Source organism: Colias philodice, chromosome 7, assembly GCF_061535455.1.
Source record: "Colias philodice isolate Cphi_HAF_F1 chromosome 7, ilColPhil1 Martin Lab GWU primary, whole genome shotgun sequence".
Taxonomy (NCBI): Eukaryota; Metazoa; Arthropoda; class Insecta; order Lepidoptera; family Pieridae; genus Colias; species Colias philodice.
The window spans coordinates 1,759,454-1,777,122 of record NC_143092.1 but is presented as its reverse complement, the minus strand read 5'-3'; the positions used below and the strand labels follow the sequence as shown (position 1 = coordinate 1,777,122).

Here is a 17,669-nt window from a genome sequence, read left to right as displayed (position 1 = left end):
AATTTAGTATTTTGTGACACTCACTTTCGAAGTTATTACAATTTTCATACTCACTCTCCGAATATCCCTATCTATCACTTTCACTATCCGAATTGATAGGTTTGCATGAATATAGGTATGTCATGTCCGGACACACTGTATATACCGAAATAACCGTATACCTACTTATAGAAATATTAACTTTATTTTTAGCTAAATAGTTCGACTATGTTCATTCAAACCTACACGTAAATATTGAGGCTTATTACTAATACCAAATAGCTATTTATAGCAAACATTAAGGTCGCGAACTGAGTGAGTAACCATTTACCCTCACGTCGTGTTAAATACTTTATGACCTGTGGAAAATATCCGTGTCCCATAATGGCCCTTCTTCACAATCGAGAGCGTTGGCCCAACAAGTGATCGTCGATGTTTGCCGTCATTGTCGATTACGAATAAACATCTACAATGATGGCCGATCATAGACATTTAGCCCAACGCTGCCGATTGGACCCGTTGGATATGACTGGGCATTTGAAGAACCCTCGTGAAATATAGGCTGAAAAAATAAGGTACTATGTGAATATTAAATGGACGTGTAACTGTTTCTACTTACTCTTATGTTTATATAGTTTGTGAATAATGTTTATGTTTGACTTTGTTAATACTTTGTAACTGGTTAAATTATATCCGTGTCACATTAGACCCGGTTAAGGCAATATTGGATATGACCGTATGACCTGCCTGACCGCTTGAAATTATCGTTAAAAAATATGTATTTGAATAAAAAATGTTGTGTGGTTTTATGAAACCACGGTAAAAGTGAAACTTTCCGAACACTGCTTTATACCTACTCGGCAGCCGACCGTCACGCGACATGCGCTACACAGACCAAAAAGTTTGAGACGATGTAATAAAAGTTTCACTTTAATAAATTAACATATTACTGTACAGTAGGTGCTCTCTTTACAACCTATATTATTAGGTATACTGTTGGAAATTTAACCCGATTATGAGATTTTTTCCGCCAGTTTTTGTCTGTTCCACTTATACTGTATCCACATAGTTTGTACGGCCATAAAAGTCGCGAAGTGAGGTCCGAGGGACCGTTTGCCCTCACGTAGTGTTAAATACTTTATGACCGGGGGAAATATATCCGTGTCACATTAGACCCGGTTAAAGCGATCTTTGGTATGCCTATGCTATTTGGTGACTGCCCGTGCGAAATATTGCTTTAAAAACAGGTATGTAAAGCCCGATCTATGACGAACTTTTCGGGCGTAGAAGTGTGCATAAATCAAGTTACCTATTCATTATAACTATAAGATTTAGTTTACCTATAAATATACATAAACGTTTATATTATAAACATAATTTATATTCGCAGCATAATATATGAAAATGATTGAAGAATACCCGTCAACACACAATTTCTTTTTCAGTAAGGGAATTTAGTCTTCAACATAACAGACAGGGTCTTTACCTGTTTCTTTTACCTATTTTTTTCCAATAGTGTGAATCAAATTTATATGATTTTACGTAACCAAGGTCAGCCTAGTTCTTGTATGTATTTTTTTTAATACTTATGAAAGTTTGTTTCAGTCAATAGCTGGAAATAAGACAAATAATATTTTTTATTACTCAGGATTAGGCAAGCATTTGACAATCGCTTCACCTGATGGAAAGCTACAAGCGTGCGGTATACGTGGGTAATAACTTTTATTTGAATTAATTTTGGTTATAAGACGTTAATGACGCGGACATCTTATCTCTTTGTATTGTTTCACATTAAAACAATAGCACCGATTCTAGTAAAATTTTGAATGAAAATATTTCAACAGCCGGGTCAAATACAGGCTTAATAAAAAAAAATCAATTCTTACACATTTGCCACAGGACCCCATCCTACAAAAGAATTTTTTTGTGTTTTCAGGTGGATTCAAATGGATTAGATTTACAATTGTAACTGGAGCGAAGCCGGCGATACCAGCTAGTATTTAATAAATAGGACCAATCAAAAGTCAATCTCCTGTCAAAATCATTGTCCTCTTTTGAAACGAATCAACCGCAAATTATTCCCGATAACTCCATTCGAGCTGACATCATTAAACCACAGTATTACAATATTATTTCCTACAGTAAGGAATCGCCTTTGATGTCGCGCGATGCCGCCGCCAGCGTAGGTACTTACGCTGCCACACGAAAATACGCTAGGGTTGCAACAAATGGGAAATAAAACAATTGTGATTATTAATATTATGATGAAATCATTTATTCATATGTACATTCAAAATAATTGCTGTTATTAAATCTGATGTAATTATTTGTTCATTAATATATAATTACAGATATTGCACTGCTAAATATTATTTACGTGGACACTTTATTTTTGGATGTTCTTAATTGTATATTATAACATGTAACTAAGTAATGCATTCGCATTGGGATGTACAATCTAATTAGAAAATAATGAGGACAACATATACATAGCTTTGATTTTAATTCAATAGATACAATTAATACAATCTTTCTGAAATATTGTTTCCTTCTGGGATTTCAATGTAGATTTACATCCGTAAACGGAACAGTTTGTGCGCGCCATAATAGAATATGTAAGTACCTATGTATAATAAAATTATTACACAAAAAATACGACTGCGTCGTCCTTTCGCGCTAGGTAAAGCAAACTAAGCGTGTTTGCTTTACGCGGCCCGCGTCGCCCGACCCCCGCCAGTTCCCCTCCGTTTCTCTGCACAAGTACATTCGTCGCACTACTGTAGGAAATATGGTAATACTGTGATTAAACAATCTTCAGCATAGTTGTGCATTCGCCTGCGAATTGGGTCATACTTGTGGTGGGAGATCATTTGCTAATAGAGGTTGCTATAGAGGTTAGATATGATTTAGGTTAGTTATTTATAGAAGGTGTGATTATGTGTTGAAACAAGGGATATAGGATAAGGTAGGTTGTTTTGGACGTGTAAATAGTTAGTTTGCGGATGTGTAAATACTAAATAGTTATTTTGGTAGGCAAAGAAAATGTATTATATCTGATAATAAGGGATTTCACAGTATTTCACAAAGAACTTGATATAATTTCTTACTTTAAACAGAACTCAGGGTAAATGTTTATGAACATTACTCTAGTAATTTATCATATACAAGAAAGATTTTCCGATTGATCCCTAATAACATCACTATCACTATACATAGATAGTATAAAACAAAGTCGCTTTCTCTGTCCCTATGTCCCTATGTATGCTTAAATCTTTAAAACTACGCAACGGATTTTGATGCGGTTTTTTTAATAGATAGAGTGATTCAAGAGGAAGGTTTTAGTATATAATTTATTAGGTATGTTTTAGACAAAGCGGGCGAAGCCGCGGGCGGAAAGCTAGTGCTTTATAAATATTTTTTCTTGGCATGTTAATTAATCATGCAATATTTAACCACAAACCACAGTCTTGTTGAATCCAATTGAATTATGAATGCTTTAAAGTTTAACACAAATGAAAAGGCACTCGGATAAAGTGTACCTACAACTGTAAAAACTACTGAGAGAATAAATCACGGAAACAATTAATGAACGCAACACGCAAAATAAAACCTAAAACGAAACCTATTTTACATGTGTCGCTCAGCCGTAAAAAACATAAAAAAATAACAGCAAAAAAAATGGCGTAGTTTCAACAGAATTGTTTTGTTAAAATATTTTTTATGAGATGTTCCGTTTCAGCGGAAATCGTGTGAAGTGATGCGTATCACAAATTGAGGCAACAAATAAATGGTTAAAGTAAATTAATCTAGTTATTGGGATAAATTGATGTCCTGGGAATTACATGGGATATTGTATTTTAATATAATTTATGTTATATCAGGGTAATATTGATTACAGCGGTGGAAGCGCTTATTTTTCAATCAGTGTGTTATTGTGTTTGTAAATTATATATTTACTAAATAAATTATATAAATAAGTGTTTGTAAGGAAATAATTGGAAACATTTTATACAAATTAAAGGTAGGTATTATGTCTCCAAACGTAGATATGTAGGTATTACCTAAGTTTTTAGGCAGTGCAATGCAGAACCTTACCTAGTGTTTTTTTCTAATTATTAACCTACATTAAAATTTTGCCATGAGTAGGCAATTAAAATTAACCAACCATTTTTACATTTTTTCACGTTCTGTAACAACACTTTTCTCCAGCCAAACATTCAACCAATAGATTTTCAGACGAGGTTTTTAATACCTAATATATTTTTCCGAAATAAATCGAGCAAATCTTTATAAAAAACTGGAACGCATTTAAACAATTTACGTATCGAGTTTATCTCCACGGCTTCATTTATAGACTGAAAAGCTTTTATTACAATCAAATATATCGTTGTGGTCCAACGTTTAAACTGCACAATAATTTTCATGTTGCTGAAAACATGCGAATACTTTTGTTGGAGTAAAATTTTGGATTGCGGGATAAATGCTGTATTTGTTTATTGCATGCCTATTTATTTGTGATCATTATAAAATTTAGGGCTGATTTTTCAATCCTTGGTTAAAACTTATTCATGGAAGTCTAACTGAATAAATAAATGTTTGAGTTTGAGTTTGAGTTTGAGTTTGAATAACGTTTCAAACTACCATTTCAAAATTATATTAGCTATATTTGTCCGTATTTGACAGTATACCTACAGGTGACATTTTAAAATGTTCGTGTAATACTTTATTGGACGGATAAATTTTAACCAACGATTGAAAAATCGGCCCTTAAGGCAATAAACAATAGGTATTATTAATGGGAGAATAGATATTAATTTAGGTACCTTATGTCACATAATTAAGATCTATCACATTATCACATAATTACCTATTACCTACTTGAAGAAAAACATGTGAACCTATTTTATGGAAGGGTCAAGTATGTGATGTAATCTAGTATCTATATCCTATCCTACTATAGTAATATTATAAATGCGAAAGTTTGTGAGGATGGATGTGTATGTGTATGTTTGTTACTCTTTCACGCAAATAATATTATCTACTGAACCGATTACAATAAAATTTAGCATACATATAGAACGTAACTTGGATTAACACAAAGAATAGGTATTATCCCGGAAATCCCCCGGGAACGGGAACTATGCAAGTTATTCTTTAAAAACGCGAGCGAAGCCGCGGGCGGAAAGCTAGTCTATAAGTAGGTATATGCGGTGAAATTCCATGAAAAATAGTGAGATATGAAATAACAAATACCTATCTATAATATGAATATTATAAGAGTTCAATAAAATATATTTTTTATATAATCACAAATAAACATTTCAACTTCGATTCCAGTATGAATCTAAGCTAAGTTAGAAACTAACTTATTTAGGAAAATAACTGCAGATGTTAATATAACATGCGTTAACTTAAAGTTATGTTGAAATTCAGTGCTTGCATAAAATATTCTGGTTGTTTGTATGATTTAGGTCTCTACATATGCCAGGAATACCATTCTACGCTTTATAGTGCTTAGTTTAAGAATTATTGTCCTTTAAATATAAGTATTGTTTGAAAGAACGGCAAAATTTACCTATAGCCTGGTTTTTAGTTTTTTAGGTCCTGGGTATGTTCTGTTAATTAAATATGTAAGTAAAAACGACCTTTAAAATATATGAAAAAATATCTACATGAAATACTGTTAAATAGGTAGGTACATTATTAACATGCTTTTGGAATAAAACCTTAACTAGCATGATATAACATTGTTTTAACCTCTCTATACCTACCTGCCTATATACCAATGTATTCCTATATTATGTTGCTATAAAAATAATAACCACGTCTATATGTCAATAGCTCTATATATACATAGACCTACAATAACACAGACACCCCTTACAATTAACATCTACCCACATGTAGACTCAATGGAAAACAAGGAAGGATTTAAAAACGTTCCCTATGAATAGTTTTTGTTCAAGTTCTGTCTTCTCTTTGGAAATGTTCCAAGTCTCTCGACCTAGAAACTAGATGGAGAATGCACTAAATTACTTAGTGTCGTAAGTGTTAATTACTTATTGAGGTCCGAATATTTATGGTGCCTGTGGTTTTGTCATAAATGTGATAAGGTTTTATAGCTTCTATCGTCATAAGTATTAGCGTAGGTACTTATTGTATTTCATAAAGTACTATTTTCATTTGTAAATATGCTTTATAATAAATAAAAAAATTGGCTTTGAAATTGTCTGATATAGCATGGCAGTTTTCAAATAAAAAATAATTATCAAAATCGGTTCACTCAATCGAAAGTAAATAGGTAACAGACCCAAAAAAGTAGAAAAGAAATTAAGTAAATTTGAAAACCTCCTCTTTTTTTGAAGTCGACGTGAAAACTTTTGAAACATCGAAACGCTTTAAAAATGCAACTGAAAATCTAAACCCATCAATATTTGTCCCAGATTAATTTAACTATTACGTAGGTATATATTAATATTATAATTTCCATAATAATAATGCAAATTTGCATTTAACAAGCAGATTCGACCAAAAACACGATCCAATAATTTTCCTTAAAGCCTACATAATATAAATCCATAGAATTTAACCTTATATGTTATTTCCCCAAGGCATGACTGGGAGCTACAAGGTTCCAAAAATGTAACTGTAAAAAGACTTAAGACAATAGCAACGTATAAATCAATTAATAAAATCGTATTCTTGTAATGTTATTCGCAAAGAAAACAAGATTCGGAATATGTTACTGGTTTATTTGAATATTGATGGAAAATAACTTTAATATACAGAATGCCAAAGGCAAAATATTCAGAGAAAGGATATGAATTATGATTTGTAAAATATAATAATATAATGTTTAGGAAGGACAAGGGGCTATAACTACAATTAGGCTCTAGGCATTTATTATGTACTGTGACAGTCATCGAAATTTCTAGAAATTAAAAAATATAATATTTTAACCTACATTATAAAATAATTGGCTTAATAAAAATACTCAATCTTTCGCACTAATTAGATACGTCCTTTTATCCTGTTTAATTTCACGTGTTTGCAAATTAAAAACAGCTTATCTGGTTTCAATAACACAAGCGAAAAGCTAAGTATGGGATCAGACAGTGTCGTGTGTGAAAATTGTCCTGAAATATTTATTAGTTACTAGCTGCGCTTCGCGGTTTCACCCGCGTGGCTCCGCTCCTGTTGGTCTTAGCGTAATGATATATAGCCTATAGTCTTCCTCAATAAATGGGCTATCTAACACCGAAAGAATTTTTCACATCGGACTAGTAGTTCCTGAGATTAGCGCGTTCAAACTAACAAACTCTTCAGCTTTATAATATTAGTATAGATAATAAATAATATATAAGATAGCTTTGTTCTTGTACATATTGATCTCATATAAAAGGTACTCGTATACGGCTATAATAAATACCAATGCTAGGGAATCCAAAAAGAGAGCAAGCCTATTTATTACCTTTTCATGCCTGAACTACTGAATTCACATAGGTATAGATATATTGGATATTTAGTATATTTTCTTTATTTTTACAGAAAATAAAATTTATCATTTATTTCAAACAGAATTTATTTTAAATCAATGTGAAACCTCTTGTGTTTAGTAAACAATATTTTCAGTGCGTGCAATTACGTATTAATACAAAGTATTAGATCCTGCAGGATCGATTTTGGAGATTCTTACAAAACCTAATTGAAAGCTAAATTATTTGTGCGTGATTACCTCCTTTCTATTATTATTTCGAATGGAGCCAAAGGTTTTTATGTTTAGCTTCTATTTTAATAAAATTAAAATGTAATTTAACATAGATATTTATAAGTAAAAAGAAATATAATAATACATATATTTTTCATAATATCAATATGTATTATGTCGTTATTATGTTTTTTTACAAACCACGTCACGGAAAATGCTCTTGCGTTCAATGGTTAATTACAGAATTGTCTTCTTTACTAATCTAACTAGATTTTTGAAGTGAAACTTCTTTATCGGGGTTGTAAAAAAATTTAGTGTAGGTAAGATTTTTTCGTTACGCGTGACATTTTTCCGTTACGCGCCATCTTTTTCTTATCCCTACCACGCGTGATTCGACGTATTTCTGTAAAGTTGCATATAGTAAATTATTTTTTGAAAAATAAGGTCATAAAGAAGTTTCACTTCTTACGTGTGTACACTAGTACCTACACGCACACATTTTTTTAACACGCTTATAATCGTATTATTAAAAAAAATACTGTACCTAGTTTATAAATTTGTAACAAGGTTTCCATCAATCACGCAGTTCGTTCCTTTGCGATTCATTTTCCATTAGGTTTTTGAAAGCTTATTGAAGGAGTGGTTCTTGTATTCTGACTTGTACTGATTGCGGCGATTTTTCAATTTGTTAATTGTGTATGTGGGCGGATTTTTCGTTAATCTTTTTGAAGTGAAACTTCTTTAGGCGCGTTGTGAGTAAAATTTCAAGGTCGCGTCATGGCAATACCGTCACGTCATGGAGTAAGGCGACGATTTTGATATCTTTGAATCTTGTCAATTAATGGCAAGTTATAGATAGGGATGTTAAGATGCTAATTACAAAACTATGAAATAATTTTGGAATAATACGTAAGCGATTTTAGGTAGGTAGAGTAAGTGCGCCAATTATGGACTGGTTCCGTAATATGGACTACCTTCATTTCTCGAAAACCATCAGTCGTAGGTAGGTATCGGTCTCCGCAAACTGAATTCCACCCCACATGAGCCTCGCCAGTCGTTTGTCGTTGGGCAGAGAGCGCGCACGCATTAACGGCAGCCATTTTTCGTTTTTGTCATCGCGCGATGTAATTTTTTACCTAACTTCGTAAGCTCATAACTTCATAAAATATTACTGTTTGGAAAAGTGAATTATAACCAGGGGAAAGGTGAGTTGCTTTACAATCATTCATAATAAGTTGATATATCTTATAGTTTAAATATTTTTCTTAGCAACAATATTACCGTAAAAATGTATGTGTATTATAATATGGACCACCGGCATGTTTTAAATATGGACTAGTGGTTCATATTAGTAAAAGTCAAATAGTTTTATTTTAATTTATTTTAATTTGATTGTTTAAGGATAAAATCTACAAATACAGACAAACATGGGATAAAGAGGCAATGGCTAATGCAATTAAAGCACGTGTTTAAAGCAAGCAAGCGCGCGTTTGCATTATGCGTTTTTCGTGCCACAGGGATATATCCCGTTAATAGACACGTCTTCGAAGATCATGGCTTTATTGACGAAGACCTTCCAGCAGTAGAGAGGCCTTCTAATAACCCAGCGCGCGATATAACGACACCAGTTGATAACCCGATACCTCAGCAAAGGGCTGTTGTACCTGAACCCGATAACTGCTTACCTGAGACAAAGGCTGTTGCATCTCCCACACCTTAATCTGTAATTGAGCCATCACCCCAGACCCGTTGATGGACATCATGAGGAAATGCAGAACCAGGAGTGTCAACACTGACTATGAATGATTCAATAGTTAGTCCCTCTACATCATCTAAATCATATTTTTCGCAAAAAGTGTTTCAGCCTATACCGCATTTAAGGAAAACTGTCAGCAACAGAGGAAGAAAAACTACCAAGCCTGCTACAATCTTGACATCTTTTTTTCAATAATTTTGTACCAAATTCACTATGGTCCATATTTAAAACCATGTGGTCCATATTTTGTACACTTTTTTCTAATGAACAAAAATGACATATTTTAGAAAATGTTGATTATTTCTAAGATTTTAATGTTTCTTAAGAATTCTAATATTTGATTTGGTTCCTAAATAACTACCGAACCTTTTAAAATATATAAGGCTGATTAATCTTTATAATTCTGAGTTTTATTACAAAAAAACCTTATGGTGGTCCATAATTGGCGCACTTACTCTACCTATTTCCTATCACGTTCCTTTCATATTAAAACTTTCGAACAATAATATTTTTTTTTTTATAAATGAAAGAGCAGAAAATGACTAAAGATATAAGAAGCGCCCGCTAGTTCAAATTCCTTTGATTCAGCAAGTAATGTTAGTAACTATTTTGCAATCTGTGGTAAAGCTATAAAAAAAATCGCGATGTGTGAAGCAACTACCTATTCGAAATACGACAAAATCTTTGTATCAATAACTATAATACACAGTAATAACTAATAACAAAAAAATATTATAGGTATTCATTACAATATATACCAGAACGATAATAACGTATAAACACTATTTCTATTCGAGATTTCAATTAACTCGTGTCCTCATTCCAAATGTCTAAAACGTATGTAAATTGAATGGAAATTGTTACTCAGTTTCGCGTATGAAATTGTTCACTCAATTATATTGTTAGCTTCAGCTGTCACAATAAATGCGAATGTTATCTATAGGTACATATACATATTACATATACATATCTGTACATATACCTACATATTACTAGCTACGCTCCGCGGTTTCACCCGCGTGGCTCCGCTTCTGTTGGTTTTAGCGTGATGATATAGCCCATAAATGGACTATCCATCACCGAAAGAATTTTCAAATCGGATCGGAGTACCTAGTTCTTGAGATAAGCGCATCCAAACAAACAAACAAACTCTTCAGCTTTATAGGTATAGGTACATAAATTATAATAAAATCGTCGGAAAGTCAAAACTGCACATTGAATATTTTTTTTACATGAATACTTCGGGCGTGATCTACAATCGATACCGAAACCAAAAATATATAGTTTTTTTGAATTTTTGTATGTTTGTCTGTATGTATGTCCGGGCTAATCTCAAAAAGTGCTGCATGGATTTACTTTAAAATTGGTATAGAGATATCTTGAGATCTAAGCATATTATGGTTTTATCCCGGAAACCCCACGGGAACGGGAACCATGCGGGTTTTTCTTTGACTACGCGGGCGAAGCCGCACGCGGAAGCTAGTCAAAATATACATTTAAATACGAGTTTTTGATGAAAACCACGCTACGGCATATTTTTAGAAACCGCGAATTTTCTGTTATTCCTACGAGATTTTTAAAACATCTGCCTATCGTTGAATGTTTATTGACACAATGTTTTTGCTTAATTATACCAATTTTAGCATAACGTTTTGTGATCACTTTTTGGTTCAAATTATTGTAAAGTATTTACTTACTATTAACTGCTATACTTTGGGAGCGTTCACTTTCCCACACCTGAAATTAAAGAAAATCTTTTAGTGAATCTGAAAATCAATTTTATTGGAAATTCTTACTCTCGTTTCGACGAAAGGACAATATTTTGATAAGTTGGTGTCACATGAAAAACTGCATGTATTTAATCTGATATAGTACCTACCTATGTATGTGTACCGTGTGCTACTCTTTGACGCAAAAACTGCTGAACCGATTTTCATGAAATATGGCACATAGGTACCTACCTAGAGGGTAACTTGTATTAAGGTGATGAATTAATTTTTCTAACATTTACAGCCCTTTTCAAACCCTCGTAATTTTTATATTATTAAAGTTGTCGTGATGAAAATTCTTGACAAGAAAGTTCAATAGTAACACAATACGTCTACCGTTTTAGAAACATGATTCCATGATATTTTCTCGATAGAAAAAAAATACAAAGTTCTCATTGTTATTTTTTTTTAATCTCTGGCATCTTCTAAATAACAGACGTAAAGTTACGACTTTTTGGATATTAACTATAAAATATACAACCTATACGTCTACCGATTTAGAATTTTGAAATATGCGATGGTTTTGAAATAAACAAGAAATACTTGAAATTAGCGCGCGACCAGCCAATATAGCGAGAGCCGCCCTGTAACTTCCTACCCCGATCGCTGCACGAGTCATTCCCGCTACGGCCGTCACACGGGGAACTTGTGTCGCTTGCGCAATCGTAAAAAAGGGTGACAACACGATAAGACAAAATGAGACAAATGGGGACAATAAAGAAAATAAGAAGAAGAAACATAAAGGTTGGAGGAAAAAGAATGCTTACAATTGGAACAAATTAATGAAGTAAGTTGGTTTTATTTTAAATTTGATGATAATTGTATTATAGACGATGTTTGATATGTACCCCTGTTTTAAGTACATAACGAATGTGTAAGATTTTTTCATTTATAGCATAAATAATCTTTTCAGAAATCCGGAATCCAGAAGGAAAATAAACCCACTGATTGTTCATAATGTGAACCCACTCCTTCGTAAGTACCTTTATTCAGTCAAAAATGTATGTTATCAACGCTCTACTGGTTTTATCGCATGATTCCATTTTTAGCAAAAAGCAACAAAGTGCAAAGAAATAAAAAATCATGGTGAACGTAGTGGAAGTATGGTGGACGTAAATATCAAATATGGAACAGGAGCTCATTGGAGTAGTATTATATTTAAAAAAAATACGAAAAAATTTCAAGAATTACATTTCTTAGTAGGTGGTAGATAAGTATGTTGTATAAAGAATTTGATGTTGATATTTATTTCATTTATACTTACTACACCTGTGCGGGAAATTGCTTAGTAATAAAACAGGTTTATATTCATATTTACATAGTAATGTGAGTTTTCATTTCGAAAAATTTTGTCTAAGTATATTAAATTGAGTTCCTGGGTGATCTGGAAACACAATTGGGCCCGGAAGATGGCGCTGCAGTCACTCCTCCTAATGACATGAACCGATTTGGATGAATATTTGTGTGCACATTTCATTGTTGTGGGATGATTGGTTGATTCGCTTTCACATTAGCTAATATTATGTATTTTTGTTGTTAGAAAGTAAACTTAATTTAATGTTTATAATACATTATTATTGGTATAAATAAGCCAGTGTTCGTCTCACATTGCTGTACCTGCCTACCTACCCTACCAGGGCCTAACTTTGTTCTGGCTATTTTATTTTGATTATTTGTAATGAACAATTACAATTATAATAGAGTGCAAAAAATAAATACATGCGTCAATATATTTTGTGTTTTTTTTTAAACAATTTTTTTATTTAAAAAAATATCATTCCGACCGCGGCTTTGCCCGCGTGGAATTAGATTATATCGTGAATCCTGTCTTATCCCACAGAAGTGTTCAGTTCGGATAAAAAGTATCCTATGTGTAAATCCAGGCAATTAGCTATATTTGATCAAAATTGGTAATGTAGTCTTGACGTGATTAAGTAACAACTAACAAAAAAATATACAAATTAACATCCAAAGTTTCGCATCAGTTTTACTGTATTAGTGATATCTTCCACTCTTGACTTTGACTGAGAAGAATTAGGGTTTATAACTTCTTTCAGAAATATTACCTTTCATTTCTGGGCATGATGTAATATCTACGTCAGCATCAAATTCTATCTAAATCCATTCAGTAGTCCGCGTTATTGAGTACCATTTCATTTTTTCAGAGTAACAATATTTTTTGTTATTTTAAAGATTATTTATAACCTGTATTATTTTGTAATAAAGTAAACATTACGAAATAATAATAATTATTAATAATGTCTAAATAGTTGTTAAAAAGAAGATTATTTGTTTATAAGCAAGAAAATAAAACCAATAAATCAACAATTAAATATATGTATAACAATATTATAACTGTATGACGACTCCATACATGTTTGTCCCGAGTCGGCTAGCGGCAGCGCGGCGAGTTTGCAAGAATGACATCGCGCACACCCGCGTTCGCGATAGCGAGCTATTAGACTCCGCCCGCCAAGCAGTGGATTTTTTTTTGTGTATCGTCTTAACACAATATAGAAACGCGGGCGAAGTCACGGGCGTGAGCTAGGTGTATCTATTTATAAACGGTTCCCTATAATTTACAAAAGATCACTTGACAGACGAACTTCATTCAAATAACCAAATCTTTTTATTACATTAGTGTTCAGTCCCAGATTCTTAGCAGATCAGATACTATTTCCAACAGAAGGAGAAATAACAAAAATATATCACAGCACACTACATTAAGCCCCTGTTTCTTTGACCTATATCGCTCGCAACACGAATTTACATTAGTTCCTTTGTGACGACACTTTGAATGTTAAATGAACTTAATTCATGAAGTTTCCATTCTTTCAGAGCGAATTAAAAAGTTTCACTAAAACACTGAAATTTATTTTGTGAAGGTGGTGAAGTTTTAATGTTTTACCGTGAAAGAGGAAGACGTTTCAGCTTGTATTTTATTTCGTTTACATTTATGAATTTTAATTTTGCTCCTGATTTCATAAACGCTACATTATAGAAACTTTATATGGTTACTAGCTGCGCCCCGCGGTTTCACACGCATTGCTTCGCTCCTATTGGTCTTAGATAATGATATATTACAGCCTATAACCTCCCTCGATAACAGCTGGTCTATCTATTTATCTCACAGTTAAATAATTTATAATATATATTAGCTAGTCTAAGAGAATCTGCAGAATTCAAATCGGATTTGTAATTCCTGAGATTAGCGCGTTCAAGCAAACAAACATCAAACTCTTCAGCAATATAATATTAGTATAGATATATACAAATTATACCGAATTGCAAGCTTCTGTACATCATGTGAACTCAGATCAAAGAGATTACTGATGCTATCAAATGGTTGTAAACCAGCTTATTAAACAACTAGGTATAGGAAGTGAATAGGTTTATTTCTCAGTATTACCTAATACAAGTTCTCTAGGTATATCAAACTAAATGTTGATCTTTATATTACAGAAATACTAGATTTCCGCCCGCGGCTTCGCCCGCGTTTGCAAAGGAAAACCCGCATAGTTCCCGTTCCCGTGGGATTTCCGGGATAAAAACTATCCTATGTGTTAATCCAAGTTACCTTCTATATGTGTGCTAAATTTCATTGTAATCGGTTCAGTAGTTTTTACGTGAAAGAGTAACAAACATCCATACATCCATACATCCTTATACAAACTTTCGCCTTTATAATATATACCTATATTAGAAGTAAATAAGTTTCCCGTCCTTTTTGACTTTCAAGCTCGTTTTTGTAGTTTTATTATGATAGAAGTTTCCTCTAATTGATCCAGTTAATACCTACCTACATCTATACTAATATTATAAAGAGGAAAGGTTTGTAATTATGTATGTATGTATGGTTTTCACGCATAAACTACTGAACCGATTTCAAAAATTCTTTTACCATAAGAAAGCTGCATCTTCACTGAGGAACATAGGCTATATTGCATTTTCATAAAAATTAGAGATCCTTACCAAAAATGCAATAATGTAACCCAAGGTGTAAAAAATTCCTTAATAAAAATTCTGTCATCGCGTGCGCTGCGGAATCTATTCCTTTGAAGTACGAGAATGGTTCTTAAGGTGATGAATTAATTTTTCTAACATTTACAGCCCTTTTCAAACCCTCGTAATTTTTATATTATTAAAGTTGTCGTGATGAAAATTCTTGACAAGAAAGTTCAATAGTAACACAATACGTCTACCGTTTTAGAAACATGATTCCATGATATTTTCTCGATAGAAAAAAAATACAAAGTTCTCATTGTTATTTTTTTTTAATCTCTGGCATCTTCTAAATAACAGACGTAAAGTTACGACTTTTTGGATATTAACTATAAAATATACAACCTATACGTCTACCGATTTAGAATTTTGAAATATGCGATGGTTTTGAAATAAACAAGAAATACTTGAAATTAGCGCGCGACCAGCCAATATAGCGAGAGCCGCCCTGTAACTTCCTACCCCGATCGCTGCACGAGTCATTCCCGCTACGGCCGTCACACGGGGAACTTGTGTCGCTTGCGCAATCGTAAAAAAGGGTGACAACACGATAAGACAAAATGAGACAAATGGGGACAATAAAGAAAATAAGAAGAAGAAACATAAAGGTTGGAGGAAAAAGAATGCTTACAATTGGAACAAATTAATGAAGTAAGTTGGTTTTATTTTAAATTTGATGATAATTGTATTATAGACGATGTTTGATATGTACCCCTGTTTTAAGTACATAACGAATGTGTAAGATTTTTTCATTTATAGCATAAATAATCTTTTCAGAAATCCGGAATCCAGAAGGAAAATAAACCCACTGATTGTTCATAATGTGAACCCACTCCTTCGTAAGTACCTTTATTCAGTCAAAAATGTATGTTATCAACGCTCTACTGGTTTTATCGCATGATTCCATTTTTAGCAAAAAGCAACAAAGTGCAAAGAAATAAAAAATCATGGTGAACGTAGTGGAAGTATGGTGGACGTAAATATCAAATATGGAACAGGAGCTCATTGGAGTAGTATTATATTTAAAAAAAATACGAAAAAATTTCAAGAATTACATTTCTTAGTAGGTGGTAGATAAGTATGTTGTATAAAGAATTTGATGTTGATATTTATTTCATTTATACTTACTACACCTGTGCGGGAAATTGCTTAGTAATAAAACAGGTTTATATTCATATTTACATAGTAATGTGAGTTTTCATTTCGAAAAATTTTGTCTAAGTATATTAAATTGAGTTCCTGGGTGATCTGGAAACACAATTGGGCCCGGAAGATGGCGCTGCAGTCACTCCTCCTAATGACATGAACCGATTTGGATGAATATTTGTGTGCACATTTCATTGTTGTGGGATGATTGGTTGATTCGCTTTCACATTAGCTAATATTATGTATTTTTGTTGTTAGAAAGTAAACTTAATTTAATGTTTATAATACATTATTATTGGTATAAATAAGCCAGTGTTCGTCTCACATTGCTGTACCTGCCTACCTACCCTACCAGGGCCTAACTTTGTTCTGGCTATTTTATTTTGATTATTTGTAATGAACAATTACAATTATAATAGAGTGCAAAAAATAAATACATGCGTCAATATATTTTGTGTTTTTTTTTAAACAATTTTTTTATTTAAAAAAATATCATTCCGACCGCGGCTTTGCCCGCGTGGAATTAGATTATATCGTGAATCCTGTCTTATCCCACAGAAGTGTTCAGTTCGGATAAAAAGTATCCTATGTGTAAATCCAGGCAATTAGCTATATTTGATCAAAATTGGTAATGTAGTCTTGACGTGATTAAGTAACAACTAACAAAAAAATATACAAATTAACATCCAAAGTTTCGCATCAGTTTTACTGTATTAGTGATATCTTCCACTCTTGACTTTGACTGAGAAGAATTAGGGTTTATAACTTCTTTCAGAAATATTACCTTTCATTTCTGGGCATGATGTAATATCTACGTCAGCATCAAATTCTATCTAAATCCATTCAGTAGTCCGCGTTATTGAGTACCATTTCATTTTTTCAGAGTAACAATATTTTTTGTTATTTTAAAGATTATTTATAACCTGTATTATTTTGTAATAAAGTAAACATTACGAAATAATAATAATTATTAATAATGTCTAAATAGTTGTTAAAAAGAAGATTATTTGTTTATAAGCAAGAAAATAAAACCAATAAATCAACAATTAAATATATGTATAACAATATTATAACTGTATGACGACTCCATACATGTTTGTCCCGAGTCGGCTAGCGGCAGCGCGGCGAGTTTGCAAGAATGACATCGCGCACACCCGCGTTCGCGATAGCGAGCTATTAGACTCCGCCCGCCAAGCAGTGGATTTTTTTTTGTGTATCGTCTTAAGAAAAAAAACGTAAACGTGTAGGTACCACGGGCGAAGCCGAGGCGGACTGCTAGTACCTAAACAATAAAATTAAACACGAGTAA

At 32.7% G+C, this 17,669-nt stretch overlaps 1 protein-coding gene across 2 annotated transcripts in view; it reads right to left on the bottom strand.

Moving 5' to 3' along the window:
* LOC149486912 (uncharacterized) overlaps positions 1-17,669 on the bottom strand; it is a 222,606-nt gene that overhangs the window by 92,187 nt on the left and 112,750 nt on the right. For both annotated transcript variants that reach the window (XM_089697005.1, XM_089697004.1), the window contains exon 3: positions 11,141-11,180. The gene's annotated coding sequence lies outside the window, so the exon portion shown is untranslated. The remainder of the gene's footprint in view (positions 1-11,140; positions 11,181-17,669) is intronic.